This window comes from Stenella coeruleoalba (assembly GCF_951394435.1).
Source record: "Stenella coeruleoalba genome assembly, chromosome: X".
In the NCBI taxonomy this organism is placed as follows: Eukaryota; Metazoa; Chordata; class Mammalia; order Artiodactyla; family Delphinidae; genus Stenella; species Stenella coeruleoalba.
Genome location: NC_137152.1, coordinates 110,524,582 through 110,542,100, shown reverse-complemented (window position 1 = coordinate 110,542,100; position 17,519 = coordinate 110,524,582).

The window sequence follows — 17,519 nt, the reverse complement described above, 5'->3', positions numbered from 1 at the left end:
AGAAATGAAGGAAAGATCTAAGAAATACTGTACTATGCTAGGATTTCTTGTCTGAAACAAAAATGTAACAATGTGACAGAGATATTCTTAAAATACACCTTTGTTAAATGTGAATACTCCTTTACAATGAGCTGAGAGAACTGCAATCAGATCCGTTCTCTCCAAATGGGTTGAGTGGAGGACTCCGGGGAAAGGCCACTACCAGGAATTAGGCCTACATTTTCCAGCTTACCGTGGGGTTCCATTTTGCTTTGGATGAGTGAATGGGCATTTTCCTTTTAGAGATCTTCACTGCACAGAATAAGGTAGGAGTCCCCTGAATGATATCTGGTCATTAGTTGATCTTTTCTAATCTGCATAATACTTCCAGAGCGGGGCAGAGGGAGGGGGTCACAGACCAGCCAGGGACCCAAAGGGCCCTGTTAATACAACAAAGCACGTTGTAGCCCATCAGCCCCAGAGCTTCCTTACACTGAATACTCAGTAACGCAGCATAATTGGCTTGGACCCTGCATATACTGTAGGTTGAACACAGATGGCATTTTCTACAATATAAGAAATACGTTCGAGAAATATAAGTAAGTTAGGCTCTACTCCTTAGTGGAAGACATTATTGCACTTTCAGGGAAGGCTATGCAGTTCCATGTGGTTGAAGCCAGTAGAGTTGGTGGGGGAGGAGAGACTTCATATAAAAGATGCAGAGACACTGAATCAAGTTCTTGGTACCTGGAGAAGAAGAGGGAAGTAAGGACTCCAGAGGCATTTCAGAACTGGGGAACAAATTGAATGTGGGTGGCCAGACATTGGAGAGACTTGAGAATGATGCCCAGATTTCTCATTTGGGAAGATGGGATTAAGTTAATGAGTTGGGGTGTGAACATGTTGACTTTGAGGTGTCTAGGAGTCATTTAGATGTCCATTAAGAGTTGGAAATATAGGGCTGGAGTTCAGTAGAGAGGGTTAGGCTAGAGATACAGACATGAAATTTACAAGCATATTATTGCTAACAAAAGCCATAGGAGTGAATTCTCTCTCCCAGGGAGAATACACAAAGCAAGAAGAGGAGAGGACTGAGGAGAGAACTCGGGGAAAAGCCAACAAGAGCCAGGACAGAATGGTGTCAAGGAAGCTGAGGCAGGACAAAGTTTCAGCATGGAGGGGTGTCAATAGTTTGGAATGTTACAAGAGGTTGAAAAGGATAAGTGCTGAGAGGAAATCATCAGATAAGTTAATTAGTAGGTCCTTGGTGATCTTTGCCCAAGCAGTTTCAGTAGTGCAGGGGAGGAAGAAGGTAGGTTGCTGGGGAGGAGGAAGGACTGAAAAATGAGAAACTGGGGATTGTGAGGGGTTTGGTGCTGGAAGAAAGCAGAATAGGGTGCTGGCTTGTGGGGGAGACAGATTCTGGGGAAGGAATTTTAGTATGCCAGAGGTTCGGGCACTGTGAGCAGAGGACAGATTTGGGTCATGGAGGAGAAGGAATTGATGGAGGCAGATCCCTGAGGAGGTGATGGGAGTGTGTTTCTTAGAAAGGAAGAACACCTTTTCTTGGAAACAGAAAGGAATTAACAAGTAAACAAACATGATAGAATGTGATGTTTTGGAGAACATCAACATCTTCACCATTAATAGAAATATTAGTGCCTGGAAAATTAACAAAGAGGAAAGATGCAATCAGGCTTGGCTGTGTAACAGAATAACTAATTCGAATCACTCATGCTAATAGCTCACCACTTACGCCTAATTAACATACGGCACGCTAACTACTGTGTATACCACCATATATTCAATACTTGTCAGCTTAACTTCGTTTTAAGTTTTATTTTATTTCACAGATAAACTCTCTTCAGGTCTGCTCAGGCTTCACAACTTGTAGCTTATGTAATATCGTTTGTTCACCATCTTAAAAAGATTTTAGAAGGTGTATTGGCTTGGACAGGAGAAAATTCTCAGATGTCAGTTTACTTCTGTGACATTTAACTTGGCAATTAGGGGCTGAGAGAGGAAAAAATAACGTATATACAGGAAAAAAGGAGGCCAACTTTACGGCCTTGTCACACTTAAGAGATATGCTCACTAATGGAGATGCTTGTCCCATTTTGAGAGAAGATTGTGGTTTTGAAAGAAGCTTTTTTCCTAGGTCTCTGGTAGTTACATATAATTACTACATTCTAGGGAGCACAGATGTGATGAAAACTCAGCTGATGTGTTCTTTGGAGGTCATCTTGTGAGATGTGGTTTGATGTGCACTACAGCAAAACTTATTCTGAGATTTTTTTTTAACATCTTTATTGGGGTATAATTGCTTTACAATGGTGTGTTAGTTTCTTTTTTTTTGCTGTACGCGGGCCTCTCACTGTTGTGGCCTCTCCCGTTGCGGAGCACAGGCTGACGCGCAGGCTCAGCAGCCATGGCTCACGGGCCCAGCCGCTCCGCGGCACGTGGGATCCTCCCGGACTGGGGCACGAACCCGTGTCCCTGCATCGGCAGGCGGACTCTCAACCACTGCGCCACCAGGGAAGCCCCCCTTAGTTTCTGCTTTATAACAAAGTGAATCAGTTATACATATACTTATGTTCCCATATGTCTTCCCTCTTGCGTCTCCCTCCCTCCCTCTGAGATTTTTTTGTTCCCTCATACAATGACTCATCTGTTGGCCTAGGACACTAAAATATGTATTATTTAAAAAGGAATATGCTTTTAATTCTATTTTAATGTTATAATGTTTAATGGCTAATCACTATTAAAATAATAACTACCTTTTATTGAGTGCCAGTTATGTAATAAACATATTGCATGTACTATCTCAGTACTCAAAAAATTTGCATTGGATCTTCTTTAATTTTGTCGTTAATGTTGAGAGATAGACAATGCTATCAATCCCTTTTTACAGAGGAGGGGGCTAAGACGTCATCTACCATCTACCACCCATTTCTTTGTTCCCACTCACAGCAAACACCATTAAAGAGTTGCCTCCGCTCTGTCTCCAATTTTTCCTTAGAGCTACTCCAGTCAGGATCTCGCCTCCACCATTTATAACACCTGCTCCAGCGAAGTCGCCAATAACCTTCACATTCCCAATCCATGGGTCAGTTCTCAGTCACGGTCATCCTTGACCCGTCAGCAGCACTGAAGACAGTGGATCACTCCCTCCTCCATGCACTTCCTTCCTTAGCTTTCAGGACACCTCGCTGTCTTACTTTTCCTCCAACTTCATAGATCACTCCTTAGTCTCCCTTGCTGGTTGTGTCCCATCTCTGACTTCTTGATGCTGTGGGGCCTCAGGACTCAGTCCTTGGAGCTCTTCTCTAGTTGCACGCCTTCCTCAGGTGGTCTCACCTAGTCTCATGGCCATCTCTATACCCATGACTCCCAAATTTGTACCTCCAGCCCAGACTTATCCCTTGAAGTTCAGGCTTGTGTTCCTACTCAACATTATCTCCACTAGGATTTCTTTTTATTTTTTTATTTATTTAGTTTTGGCTGCATTGGGTCTTCATTGCTCCACGCGGGCTTTACTCTAGTTGCGGCGAGCAGGGGCTACTCTTTGTTGCGGTGTGCGGGCTTCTCATTGTGGTGGCTTCTCTTTGCTGCCGAGCATGGGCTCTAGGCGCGTGGGCTTCAGTAGTTGTGGCACACGGGCTCAGTAGTTGTGGCTCGCAGGCTCTAGAGCACAGGCTCAGTAGTTGTGGCACACGGGCTTAGTTGCTCTGCGGCATGTGGGATCTTCCCGGACCAGGGCTCGAACCCGTCTCCCCTGCATTGGCAGGCGGATTCTTAACCACTGTGCCACCAGGGAAATCCTCCACTACCATTTCTAATAGACATCTCAACATGTCCAAAACACTGTTTCTGATCTTTCCCCACAATAAACAAGTAAGAAAGAAGGAAAACCTGTTCCAAACTCTGCCTTTCATCAGATGTGGGCAGTAACTATACCTTTCATCAGTTGCAGGCAGGATTTCCATCCCTCTGGTTGTTCAGGCCAAAAACCTTGGAGTCATTCTTGATATCTTATTTTTCTCAATCACCATACCCAATCTGTCATGAAATCATGATGGATCCACCTTCAAAATATATCCAGAATTCAAGCGTTCCTCACCCCTCCACTGCCACCTCCCTGTTCCTTGATCTTGCCAGAAATACCTCTGTCCACCACTGGTAGCCATATGGCTAATTTCCTTTCCTCTTTGCCCAAATGTCACCTCTCAATAAGACCTACCCTGACCACTCTATTTAATACTGCAACCTGCACCCTCTCCCCAGCAACCCAATACCCAAGTACACTTCTCAACTTTTTATTTCGTCCATGACATTTTCTACCTTCTAACTTATTTATTATGTTAATTGTTTGTTGTCTATCTCCCCCTTATTAAAATGTCAGCTCATGAGGGCAGGGATTTTCATCTGTTTTATTTGCTACTGTACCCCCGAGCACCTAGAACAGAACCTTGCCTATAATAGGTCCATGAATTTTTGTTGGATTGTATTAAACAGTTTAAGTATCTTGCCAAGGGTTGGTGACACAGTGACAGGTCTAGCATTTAAATCCTGGCCTCTCTGATACTAATAATGACTCCATTCTGCTGCCTTCCATTATAGCCTGTGGCAGTGGGGCTCAGCAGGTGTGCCCTGAACCCCTCTGGTGAGTCAAGAAAGTGATGTACTTTTACTATGACCAAACATGCACAATGTCACGATGATGACTGTCGTAAAGAATATTGTGTTGAGTAGACCACGCAATATAGAATAGACTGGAGTTCAACCTGCAAAGGGGGAAGAGGCATAGGGCAACATCAAACAACATCAAATGGATGCCACAGAACAATATCACTCCAGATGTCCAGAAGGACTGCATGTTCACATGCCTCAAGGGTATATAAGTGAGGGTGGTCAGTGCAGGGAACTGTTCTACTCAAACCATGACACAGGGTTGACGTGTGCTGATAAACATGTAGATTAATGTCGCCATGCGATCCCAGGCCCTGTGAGACGTAGCAGTGAAGTAGGGACTACATTATTATTATTACTGCCTTGTTTAGTAAACTTTCGAAAGCCCTTCAATCTAGCTATCATATCCCAATAAAAGTTTTTAAAAAGTGTGTCATAGGCTTTTTAAAAAATTGTTGAGAACCCTTGCAATTGGGATAAGTTTCACTGGTTTTAACCGCTCTTCCCCTGTGTAAGCAAAGCAGGGCAGTACACCTTTTTCCTGTTTTTATTTTTAGATTAAAAAAAAATAAACAGAAACCATAGGATGAAGTTGAATTCATTTAAGAGGCCAACGACAACAAAACAAGTGAGAATTCTCTCGAGTGGATATGCAGGGTTCAGGGGAAGGAGTACAGGGCTTGGGAGATCTGAATCTAGTCTAAGTTTTGCAACTGAGAGTGTGACTTTGGCCAAGTCATTTCCCTTCTCAGAGCCTCAGTTTCTTCCTCAATAAAAATAAGTGGTGAGGTGAGGGGCAGCCCTAGATGACCTGCACGCTCTCCCCCAGCTCTGATCCTGTATGAGTCCATTATTCTGGGTTGGAGATAAAGGTGTTGCTTGAAACAAAGTCTTCAAGAGATTAGGAAGTGTTTGGATTTATTTACCTCTGTATTTAGTTAGTGCCTTAGGTGCAGAAGGTTGAGTTAATCAAACACAGAATTTATTTATTCCCGGCCATCCCAGCATGTCATTCACACTCTCCTCCCTCATTGGCCACCATTCTTTTCTGGTTAATTACTATATTTTTGTTTGTATGTATTCTTATAAAATGCGTATTATCATTTTCAATGAATGTCTTTAATTTCTGTAAATGGTATTACAGTAAATATTATTGTTTCTTGTTATTTTTTTTTTTACCCAGTATTGTTTTCAAAATCTATACATGTTGTTCTATCTACATCTAATCCCTTGCTTCTAATTGCTGAAGACGACTCCCAAACGTGTGTCCACCACATTTTGCCGCTCCAACTTCCTGTCACCATAAGTAATGCTGCAATAAGAAACATTCCAATTTAGGGCTTCCCTGGTGGCGCAGTGGTTGAGAGTCCGCCTGCCGATGCAGGGGACACAGGTTCGTGCCCCGGTCCGGGAAGATCCCACATGCCGCGGAGCGGCTGGACCCATGAGCCATGGCCGTTGAGCCTGCGTGTCCGGAGCCTGTGCTCCACAACGGGAGAGGCCGCAACAGTGAGAGCCCCGCGTACCACAAAAAAAAAAAAAAAAAGAAACATTCCAATTTAGAAAAGTATTGTTGGTGAGGGTGCGAATAGTAAAGGCAGCTGCTTCTGAGCTGCGACTAGAGTAATGAGGTGCTACTGTTAAGTCTCCTTTTCTCCAACATGCTATAGAGCCTCTGGTGATGGAATTCAATCCAAATGCTTCCACTGGGGATGTAATCACGATTTGGGCTCTTCTAGTGCCAAGTAATTATGTTAGCAGGTTTCCTTCACTGAATTAACTAGTTGTTTGAATCAAGTAACCCAGTTGATCAGAGATCTTGACATTGTGTGGACCCTCCACCTCTACCCTCACTCCCAGGAGATGAACTCACACCATCCCCCCGATTATGACCTCAAGTGGAGCTTGAAGGAGGCCTACAAGTTCTTCTGTTTCCTCATTCAGCGCTTCCTCCTGTTCTCCATAGCAGCTATTTTAAACCTTCTCCATCTTATCACTTCTCCCCTCACTCTCAGCAGGTAACATCACCTCCTACTTCAGAGAGAAAATAGAAGCTATCAGAACTACCTTAAATTCCTATTACCACATCTATAAATTTGCCAGCATCCACTCCCACCGTTTCCTCCTTCCTTCCTGTTACAATGGAGTGTCTCACCTTCTGTCTAGGAGGTGTCTGTCCATCTGGGCTATGGACCCCATCCCCTCCTTCCTTGCTCGGTTGGCTAAATCGTACCCTCTCCCCCTCAGTATTTCAATCTCTATACTTCAACTAGCTATTGATACTTCCCATCACCATGTAAATGTGTTCAAGTCTTTCTGATTTTAATACTATATTAAAAAAAAATCTGTCTCAACCTCAATCCTTTCCAGTGACCCCCATCTCCACCACCACCTCCTGCAACATAGTAACTAAATTTATTGAAAGAGCTATATTTCTGAGCAATCAATGTAGGTTTAGAATCCACCCACTGGCCTCATCCTTCCTAACTATGGATGGGTCTTTCACCAAAATGCCTGCCAGCAACTTACCACACTGATCGCAGACTCAAGTAACTGAAAAAGCACTTCAGAGCAGCTTCCCATGAGACCATTCTCTAAGAATTAGTGAAATGTTTACAAGAAATAATAATAACAGCTAGTGAGGAGGGGGGGGTAGTGGCATTTGTTTCAATAGTTTGACTCCCATGAAAAAATTCTATATTAAAAAAAAAAGTTGGGCTTCCCTGGTGGCGCAGTGGTTGAGAGTCCGCCTGCCGATGCAGGGGACACGGGTTCCTGCCCCGGTCCGGGAAGATCCCACGTGCCGCGGCGCGGCTGGGCCCGTGAGCCATGGCCGCTGAGCCTGCGTGTCCGGAGCCTGTGCTCCGCAGCGGGAGAGGCCACAGCAGTGAGAGGCCCGCGTACCGCAAAAAAAAAAAAAAAAAAAAAAAAAAAAAAAAAAAAAAAAAAGTTTCCTTAAGCGTGAAAGAGCTACATTTGTCCCCCTACACACTCAACCTCCTGATCTCACTAGAGTTTCCTTGTCACTAAATCCTGAAGAGATATTCCTCCCCTTTTCATATCTCCACTCTCCGCAGCATATTGTCACTACTTTGTCTGTTGTGAACCTCTCCCTTTTTGGCTTGCATGACCCCTCATACTTTTGGTTTCCTTCCTACCTCTCTAGCCATTCCTTCAAGATGGCTTTTGCAGGCTGATCCACTTCTGTCAGCCCCTTCGTGTTCCTCACGTCTGGGCCTCCTTGCTTCCATTATTCCGCTATATACTATCCCTCAATAATCACATTGATTCCTACAGTGGCTTTGATCGCCATCCATACCCCCCAAATCTCTATCTCCATCCCTAACTGCTCCCCTCTGATCCAGAGCTACCTATCCAACTCCTTTCTAAACATCTACACCTGAATGTCCCGCAGGCATCTCAAAACCAGATGTCCAAGACTGAATTTGTCATCTTTCTCAACAATCCCCCTTTGATTACTTCTACTGTTACTATCTCAGTGAGTGAATGATAACAGCCAAGACAGGGAAACTCAGAGCACTACACGTATTTGATCATTACTAAAATTATTTATTTATTTACTAAAATTACTAAAATTTTATTTTTTTATTACTAACATTTTAAATTACAAAAAGTATATAGGCTTTAATTTTATAAAAATTAAAACAATCCATAAGAATATAAAATAAAAAGTGAAAGTCCCCACCAATCACTCTCCCCAGAGGTAAACCACTGTTAACAAGAGGGTGTGTATCCTTACAGACTTTCTGTGGACCACATATATATGGATATGCATACCCACACGGTTTTATTTTTACACATATTTTATCATACTATATGTACTATTTTGCAATTTGCTTTTTAGCACAAACTATATTGTGGACATCTTTACATTATTAATCATATTGATGTAACTTATTCTTTTTATTAGCTGCATATTATCTCATATTATATATAGCCCACATTTATTTAACCATTATGATATTGCTGGGCTTTAGTTTATTTTCAGTTTTCACTGTTCCAGGGTTGCTGTAAAGAACTTTGCCCATACATCTTTATATTTCTATGCTAGGATAAAATGCTAGAAATTGGATTTCTGGGGATAATTACATGTACATTTAAGTTTGGGTGGATACTGCTAAAGTACCCTCCAAAAAGTTTTTCCCTTCTACTTTTCAGTTGAGAGACAGCATACATAAAGTGGATAAAAGGTTCTATTTTAAGTGTGCAGCTGGATGAACTTTTATATGTATATATTCCTTTGTAACCAACATCTAGATCAAGATACATACCATTTCCAGCACCCCAGAAATTTCCCTCTTGCACCTTCCCAGTATATACCCTTCTCTCAGAGATAACCTCTATCCTGAGTTCTATAATCATCAATTATTTTTGCCTGTTCATATAAATGAAATCATACTGTATATAATCTTTAATGTCTGGTTTATTTGACTCAGTATATATTTTACATTTACCCGTGTTGTTCTGTGTATCCATAGTTCATTCTCTTTTCACTGTCATGTAATATTACTCTGTATGAGTCTCCCACAATTTGTTTGCTCCCACTGCTGATGAGTATTTGGGTTGTTTCCATGTTTTGGGCTGTTACGAATACCAAGCGGCTATGAACGTTTGTGTACAAGTCTTTTTGTGGACATATGTTTGCATTTTTCTAAGGCGTATGCCTAGGAGTGGAATTGCTGGGTCATAGAGTTGTTTAATTTTTTATTAGAAACTACGAAACAGTTCTCCAAAGAGGCTGTATCTATTTGTCCTCCCACCAGCTGTATAAATTGAAACCTCCAGTAATAGTGCATGACAGTATCACACACAGTATTGTTATTGGACATTTGGTTTCCTGTCTCCCCAGTCAATTGTAAGAATTGTATCTGTCTTATTTAGCATCTCAAACATAGTGGATTCTCAGTAAGTATTTGAGGAATTAGATTTATAATTAAGTGGCTTCTGTATATTATGCCTGAGGGTCTCTACCACACAGTTTGAAGGGTGAACATTTGTTACTACAACTTGTTACTGGTGTGGGTGTTTTATTACCCCAAGGGCAGCTCCAGTTTCTTATGGGTAGCACTGAGGCTTATATATCACTGCATCCTCTGTGGTGTTTGGCACAGGGCTGGGCCCAGAGGAAGCACCTGTAATGACCAGCATGCTGTACTTGGTCAGATAAACAGCTTAAAAGAATGTCAGACCTCCCTGAAACCTTTACTTGCTCACATTTCTGGACTCAGTCAAAAGGAAGCAGTCACTAGCTGTATGGCCACTGGTCCCAGTGTTAGGAAATAGTCCCCCAACCTCAAGTCCACAAACCTATTTCTTTTTTGGGGGACATGTACAAGACTATTTATTGCAGCATTCTTTTGAAATAGCAAACATTTGGAAACCACCATGCAGTCTTAAAAACCCTTCATGTTCTGACATATTGCTAAATGTAAAACAACAACAGCATCAAAAAAGCCAAGATGCAGAGGAGTAGGTATATTACACAACCATTTTGAGGTTAATAAAGGATGGGAAGAAGGACTGGGAGAATATTTTGGGGGTGGAAAACAGCTAGAGGACAATCCAACTCACTGTCAGCCTTCACAACTTGATTTTTAAGGTCCACCAACTGGGGAAGTCTGATCCATTATAAAGTATACCCCTCTGTCTCTACCCCTGAAAGGGCCAGTGTCGAAGATTTGATGGAGGCTGTAGGTCTAGGTCTTTATTCTTCCCCTACAATTGCTCTAAACTTTTCCATTCCTCTGGGAATTGGTGGGCTGAAGATTTATTTTTTAATCTTTTTTTGCATGAACTAGGCCTTCATCAAAATTCACTGCAACCCAGATTCATTTCTATTTCTAGTCCCCTTGCTGCCCCAAACCAGCTAAGTACGATGGATGAGCTGGCTAACATTCTGAAGGTGAAAACTATCTCTCTATCTATCTATCTATCTAACTATCTAACCATCTGTCTCGTACATCCCCCGATTTGAGTGCCTTCCCCCATTAATATAGCACATCCTTCAGGCTTGCCTCCCCTCCCATCTAAGTGATAGGAGGTATGAGCAAAAACCTTCCACCTGTGTCTATGATGAATACTAGGTTCACATAAGTAAATCTTGAAAACTTGAGAATTTGCCAGTCCCAACTTTTTGTTTAATTCACATAAACATTTGCATAAGACTACATATGTTAAAGAAACATCTGTAGCTTTCTTATGCATTTAGATGAGATGAATTTTTTTTTCAATATTTGAAGTTACCACTTACTATTGATTTCTTTGGGGGCTTTTCTTAATACTCACACCAGAGTCCTCCAATGCAGGGCCCTGAATGCCATATGCCTCCCCCTTTTCTATGAATCTCACTTTGTGAGTATCATGCCAAGAGTACGGTAAGATGGGGAATGTAGGCAGATTTCCTTCTCCCACAACTGAGCCCTCCCTATTCAGAGCTGAAGGGTCCTAGAAGATGGGATCAAAATATATTTTCAGGACTTCCCTGGTGGCGCAGTGGTTGAGAGTCCGCCTGCCGATGCAGGGGACGCGGGTTCGTGGCACGGTCCGGGAAGATCCCACATGCCGCGGAGTGGCTGGGCCCGTGAGCTATGGCCGCTGAGCCTGCTTGTCCGGAGCCTGTGCTCCGCAACGGGAGAGGCCACAGCAGTGGGAGGCCCGCGTACTGCAAAAAAAAAAAAAAAAAAAAAAGGCCACACATCATGCTTAGCCACAGAGTGTAAGGCAGGCAAAGTTCATCCTCGGGGTCACTCCGTTGCCTTTGGATGAGTCTTCTCTCTTCCATCCCTTACTGTTGCTCACCCTGACCTTTGCTCCCTAGGAAAAACCACCAGCTTCAGACAGCTCCTGTTCTGTTCCCTTCCTCAGAACCCTGCCTCCTGTGCCCTCAGGGGCTGTCTTGGTTGAGAAGTTCATCCCCGCTAAGGAACTGATGGGTGTCTGTGGATTGATGAGCCACCGTTTTCACAAAACATGTTGACATTTTAACAAGGGGCTTCAATCAAAAGAGTAACTTTAGTAAAGCGGATTTCAGGTGCTTTGTCATGACAAGCCAACAGGATAGCATCTTTTTTTCCCCAAAAGGTATGACCTTGTGACTTTTCTTATCTACTGCCTGCGTGGGTGTCAGGCCAACTGGGTACCTGGAAACTTCTGCCTCCTGAAATTGTTTGACTCTCAGCACTGTAAGGACCCTGATCACGATCTTTTTTTTTTTCTTTCAGGATGTAGACACAAGAGTTTTCGAAACAAAATCTCCAACGCTGTAGACAGCTCTCCCCTAACATATCATAACTATAGGCTCATAACTTCTCTACAAAAAAAGTAAGAAACAACTATTACAATGAATAGGAGAATTATTCTGGCTTTAATATTCACTAAATGTTATCTCATTCTGCCCCTTCCAAAATAATATTTAGAATACAAAGTTGAAGCAGATGCTTTCACAAAATCAACATTTTCCCCAATCTGGGGGTAGGGGAAGGTGGGTATCTCGGCTGGGATTTATTGAAGAAATCTTTGTTTGTGAATGGAATTCATTTTGATTTCCACAGCTTCACAACTCAAAGGAGAGAAACACTTGAGATCTTCATCAAATTGTCTGCATTAAAGAAAAAAAGAGGGCTTCCTGGTGGCGCAGTGGTTGAGAGTCCACCTGCGATGCAGGGGACACGGGTTCGTGCCCTGGTCCGGGAAGACCCCACATGCCGCAGAGCAGCTGGGCCCGTGAGCCATGGCCGCTGAGCCTGCGCGTCCGGAGCCTGTGCTCCGCAATGGGAGAGGCCACAGCACTGAGAGGCCTGCGTACCGCAAAGAAAAGAGAGCATTTTCAGCTGTGGCATTAGGGACTTTGCACATAGTAGAATCATAAGACATGTTTATCAAATGAAGGAATAAATAGAAGAATTAGAAAGGAAGTAAAAGTTGTGACGCTTTCCTCAGATAGTTTAATCTAAATTTGGGGTGAATTAATTCATCCTGACAGTACTGTTAAGCAATTACAAGTGCATCTGTTCTTCCTGCCTTGTGAATAACAGGCTATGTTATCCACAGTAACCTTAACCTAGAGGAGGCTAGTCATGGACAAACCTTGGAGGCCTTCAGGAAAAGACAACATAAAATGATAACACACCTATCTGTATCCCCTATGAATTTGATATTCCTGCTCTGAAGGTTCAGCTGTTTCTCAAGTTTGAGAGTGCCTAGTGGTACAGAGGGTGCAAGTTTTCACTCAGCGCCAATGGAATCGAGTTTCTGGCTGATGGCAGCATCCAGGTTGCAGTCGTAGAACCTGTGGCCCAAGAGGCTGGACTACCTGCCCCACTGGCTGAGTTACTGTCATAACTGACAAGCATCTCAGTGCTGGCTGCAGGCCCCTGGGCTCTCCAGGTCTATAGCTTGGTCCAACGCCATTAAAATCCTGGACATGGTATTTACTACTACTCTTTCAAAGAAAAGTATGTCCATTTGGGCTGTATATTTGCTGATGAAACAATATCCCTCAAGGACAGCAGGGGAGCCAAGCCTAACTCACCCTCTTGAAAATATTCCCCAATCAGATCCAACTATTATCCACTAAAAACCTTCCACAGTTCGTGCCTCTATATGCCATGGCTCCCCAGTGGCTCCACATGGGCACCAAGATATCTGCAAGTTAGCTGGCCAGAAATTTGATGGACGCTTGTGGCCACGGAAAGATTTTCTTCACATGCACCGACTTGCCCATGTAGAAATGGAGGCAGAGACTCCAACACTAGTCAATGAGCCTAAACTGGAAAATGGTGTGGCCTCACACAGTCCTGAAGCTGGTAGGCCCTTTGGAGATGATTCATCCTGCCCCCCACACCCCACCATGTTGAAGGTAGAGGGAATGGAGTTCCGAGTAGGGAAGTGATGTGCCCAAGGTCATGGAGTTAGTGAGTTGAGCCAAACTCTTCTGACTCTAAGTTTGGTGCCTTTTTTTTTAACCCACCATACTGCTTCCAGATTGCCTACAGCCCTTGGAAATAGAACTGCTGATGGAGCCAATAGAATGAAAACTACAGGGGGATGAGGCCATTCTACCACCAGCACCGAGATGGAGAGAATGACTACAGCTAGGCCACCAGAGGTGTTCTGTGTGTGAACCGGAGTCTACTCTGGTCTTTAAGAAAGGCAACCAGAGGCCACTGCACTATGGTCCGTCTGGAAGCACAGAACACGGAGTCATCATAACATCACCTTGAAGTTCTTAAGTTTTTGCTCTAGTTTGCCTTTCTGCTTACTTTAGGCCTTTACAGCAATCCTTTCCCTACACTTTCCCTCCTAACACCCGTCTCCACCTCACGTGTGTCTCTGCACCTAGAAGCTTGGCTTCCTGTGGAAGAAGGTGAGCCTCTAAGAGTAATGTGCAGCTCAGCCGGTATTCTCGGTGGGGTGCGATGGGCACTAGCTTGGGGGCCACTAGCTTCTGGCCCCAATTCTGCTGCTGACGGGACTGTCCATAAGGCGGTCTCCTCTTCCTGCTTAAGGTTCCTCATCTGTAAAATGAGGGGATTGCACTAGACAATGTATGAGGTGCCTTCGGATTTTAACAGTTTGTGACGATTGTTTGCAATTACCCATGCAATTTTTTTTCTTTACCTCCAGTCTCTTCTCTCCTCCGTGAATCTAATAACCCACTGATTTGTACATACTAAGTTCACTAGGTGCTTCTATGCACACTTTCTGAGTCCAGAGTAAGCCCAGGTGTGCACATGCACATGTGCATTTCGTTTTGAGGAGGAATCATTTCCCAAGACCACGTCTGTGGCCTCACACTAATTCAATACCTCTGGAATATAAGTATAGACAGTGTAGCCTTTTCTCTCACCATTTGGGGAGCTTGTTTTTGAAGGAGTGCCTTGGGCGGAGCCTAAAGATTTGAAAATGGAACTAGTTGCAGTTGACTTGACGGACGGTGTCAACAAGTTGTGCGCAAAGGTTTTCTTCAGTCTTTCCTGTTTCTGCCCAACATCGAGCTCACACAGGCTGCTGCCATCTGAAATGACTCCCCAAACAGTTAAAAACAGAAAACTCATCAAATTCTACACTTCAAATGGGTAAATTATACCTTAAGAATCCTGTTAAAAATATAAAGTCCAATGTACAGTCTGCTCGCTCTGGGCGCCTCAAGGAGGCAGCTTTTCTATGAAGTTGTGAGAAGTAAGTTTGAACTATAATGTGTGGTACCGGCAGGGCCAATTCACTTACCAAGGAAGACCGCTTTCCCTAGAGCCCAGCACAGGGACCAGCAGGTTACTGACATGCCCAGCAAAAAGGAACTGGATCTCTGTGCTACTTATAGCATCTTCTAGCTCAAGCATCGCCTTCCGTAAAGGCAATAAACTGAGCTTTGCACTGAGACTGAGCGAAGCTACCTGAATTGGATGGAAGAGCATTTTGATGCATAGAAAACCAGTTTGCCTGAACTGGAGATATTCTCAGAGGCAACAGCAGAGTCCACTATACCTCCCACCGTGCAGCAAGGGCCACTGGTCCATCTGGGCTGCCCACCAGCCAGGCATCTTAGGGATGCTGACAAGCTCTCTCCTCCACCATGACTTCTTGCTTCCCACATCTGCTCAGTCAACTGTTGGCTGCAGGCCAGAAAGCCCCTGTGACCCAGTGCCCGGAACACCGTAGGCACTCAATCAATGTTCTTTTAATTGAATTGAGACTTAAGTGACAGCAAGGACAAGCAGTCCAAGGAATTTGGGCCAAAAGCGAAGCTTCATTGTGTTAAAATATGGCCGAAGTCACATCCTTCACCTGACTTCATTCATCTCCGCACAAAAGCACAAATCTTTTTCCTGACAAGGAAACAGCCTCCATTTGATGCTGATGGTGTATGAACTCGTCAGGAGACAAGTAAATCTCATCAGTTTGGAAAACCTGTAAATTCAATACCTTACCCCAAATGGCATCTTACCAGTATCCACTGGGCATGCTCCTTCATCACCCAGTGGAACACAAAAATGAGGACCCTAGCCAGGAGAAGAAGGTCAGTCTTTTTCAGCTTCTTTCACTCGCTGTCACCAATGCCTAGACTCAAGCCTACTCTTGTCACCATCAATACTCCTTCTAAGGAACCCCAAGGCCATTACTAGCTTTCTGAGGTCACCTTTCTAGCCTCCCTCTCAATGGCAGTGGTAGCAAGAAGGTCTGTATCAAGGTTTCATGTCAACCGCAGTTTTCCTCCTGGGCTGCTGTCTGTCCTAGAGCTTGAGAGATAAGGTCTGCAGTGGGAACCAGCCTCTGAGATGGCTCTCAGTGATACCAATATCCTGTCATTCACATCCTTATGTAGTCTCCTCCCATGTTGTACCAATAGAATATGGCAGAAGTGATGGCATGTCCCTTCCAAGATTAGGTTATAAAAGATGTTGTTCTCTCTCTCTCTCTCTCTCTCTCTCTCTCTCTCTCTCCAACCCACCCCCCGGGAAAGGATGACCCAGATAAGATTCAGAGCTGATTAGAAGCGACAACGGCAATTGTATTACAATATACAATGTATCAAATCAACACGTTGTACACCTTAAATTTACACAATGCTATATGTCAAATATATTTCAAATTTTTAAAAAGAGACATTAAAACTAGTGGTTACCAGTGGAGAGAGGGATGGGTAGGGGACTAAGAGGTACAAAGTACTATGTGTAAAATAAATAAGCTATAAGTATATATTGTGCAACACAGGGAATAGAGCCAATATTTTATAATAACTCTAAATGGAGTGTAACCTTTAAGAATTATGTAACATACATAATTGTATGTTACACCTGTAACATACGATATTGTACAGCAAGTATAGTTCAATTTAAAAAAAGAAAGAAAAGAAAAGGGACGTTAAACGCTCTGCTTTATGGAGTGCGGAGCTCTCTGTCTCTAGGAAGTTTCAAGTGGTGGCTTGTGACTTCCTGTCACTTGAGGGGAAGTTGGATCGGGAAGACCTGGCTTTCCTGGCCCCAGCACTGAGACTCTGATTCCAGGTGGGAGGCAGCAATCTGGAGGCTAAACGGTGACAAGTGACAAGCCCCACTACCTCCCCTGAGGGCTTTATCTCCATTTGTAACCAAACAGCAGTGGAGAGGAAGCCAGCAGCCTTCACTCTTTCTGAGCAGCAGCTACCTGGAAGGTGGTCCGGCAGCCTGATGAGAGCAAATCCCAGTCTCCAAGCAGGTAAAACTCCTCCAGCTTCAGCAGGAACAAGGGGCCACAGTGACAACCAGCCCCTCTTACTGCTCTGATTTCCTGCATGGAGTTCAGCTAGTTCTCAGACTTAAAGGTTATTCTGTGAATTCCAATGAGCTGCCTGCCAGCTCGCCCTTTCTTCCTGACAGCCTTCCTTTTTCTTTCCAATAACAGATTGATCTGCTTACTCACTAGCACATAGGCAGGAGGGAAGATGTCAGGTTTTTGTCACCTGCATTTTTATTTGTGCATCCCTCCTTCAGAAATGGCTCAGCAAGAGCATCATTTTTTCACACGACCACAGGGCAACCCCCTTCAGCCAGAATTACAAACTTGCCATCTGCTTTTTTTTTTTTTTTTTTTGCAGTACGCGGGCCTCTCACTGTTGTGGCCTCTCCCGTTGCAGAGCACAGGCTCCGGACGCGCAGGCTCAGCGGCCATGGCTCACGGGCCCAGCCGCTCCGCGGCATGTGGGATCTTCCCGGACCGTGGCACGAACCCGCGTCCCCTGCATCGGCAGGCGGACTCTCAACCACTGCGCCACCAGGGAAGCCCTACCATCTGTCTTTTAAATGGCTAATTTGTTCACTTGTTTCATTGCATTCTTGTTTTGAATATTTGAG